The sequence below is a fragment of the Salvelinus sp. IW2-2015 genome, unplaced genomic scaffold (genome assembly GCF_002910315.2).
Source record: "Salvelinus sp. IW2-2015 unplaced genomic scaffold, ASM291031v2 Un_scaffold2463, whole genome shotgun sequence".
In the NCBI taxonomy this organism is placed as follows: domain Eukaryota; kingdom Metazoa; phylum Chordata; class Actinopteri; order Salmoniformes; family Salmonidae; genus Salvelinus; species Salvelinus sp. IW2-2015.
The window spans coordinates 56,161-57,643 of record NW_019943781.1 but is presented as its reverse complement, the minus strand read 5'-3'; positions in this window follow the sequence as shown (position 1 = coordinate 57,643).

The following is a 1,483-nucleotide window of genomic DNA, read 5'->3' as shown; positions in this document are numbered from 1 at the left end:
TTACTGCCGTCACCACTGCCGTCACTACCATTACTACTCCGGTCACTACCATTACCACTACCATTACTACTGCCATCACTACCATACCACTACCATTTACTACTGCCGTCACTACCATTACTACTGCCATTACTACTGCCGTCACTTCCATTACTACTGCCGCACTACTGCTGTCACTACCATTGCTACTGCCATTACTACTGCCGTCACTAACATTACTACTGCCGTCCATACTGCTGTCACTACCATTGCTACTGCCATTACTACTGCCGTCACTACCATACTACTGCCGTCACTACCATTACTACTGCCATCACTACCATTATTACTGCCATCACTACCATTACTACTGCCATTACTACCATTACTACTACCATCACTACCCTTACTACTACCATCACTACCATTATACTACCATTGCTACTGCCAATTATTACTACCATCACTACCATTACTACTGTCGTCACTACCATTACTATACCATCACTACCATTACTACTTACCATTGCTACTGCCATTTACTACCGCCGTCACTACTATTACTACTGTCATCACTACCATTACTACAACCAATACTACCATTACTACTGCCGTCACTACTGCCATTATCACTACCGTTACTACTGCCATTACTACTGCCGTCACTACCATTGCTACTGCCATTATCACTACCATTACTACTGCCATTACTACTGCCGTCACTACCATTGCTACTGCCGTCACTACCATTACTACTGCTATTACTACTTCCGTCACTACCATTATACTTCCCGTCACTACTGCCATCACTACCATTACTACTGCCATTACTACCATTACTACTACCATCACTACCCTTACTATACCATCACTACCATACTACTACCATTGCTACTGCCAATTACTACTTACATCACTACCATTACTACTGTCTGTCACTACCATTACTACTACCATCACTACCATACTACTACCATTGCCTACTGCCATTTACTACGCCGTCACTACTATTACTACTGTCATCACTACCATTACTACAACCAATACTACCATTACTACTGCCGTCACTACTGCCATTATCACTACCGTTACTACTGCCATTACTACTGCTTTCACTACCATTGCTACTGCCATTATCACTACCATTACTACTGCCATTACTACTGCCGTCACTACCATTGCTACTGCCGCAGTAGTAATAGTAGTGACGGCAGTAGTAATGGCAGTAGCGATGGTAGTAGTATTGGTAGTGACGGCAGTAGTGACGACAGTAGTAATGGAAGTGACGGCAGTAGTGACGGCAGTAGTAATGGCAGTAGCAATGGTAGTAGTATTGGTAGTGATGACAGTAGTAATGGCAGTAGTAATGCTAGTGACGGCAGAAGTAATGGTAGTGACAGCAGAAGTAATGGTAGTGACGGAAGTAGTAATGGCAGTAGTAATGGTAGTGACGGCAGTAGTAATGGTAGTGACAGCAGTAGTAATGGCAGTAGTAATGTAGTGA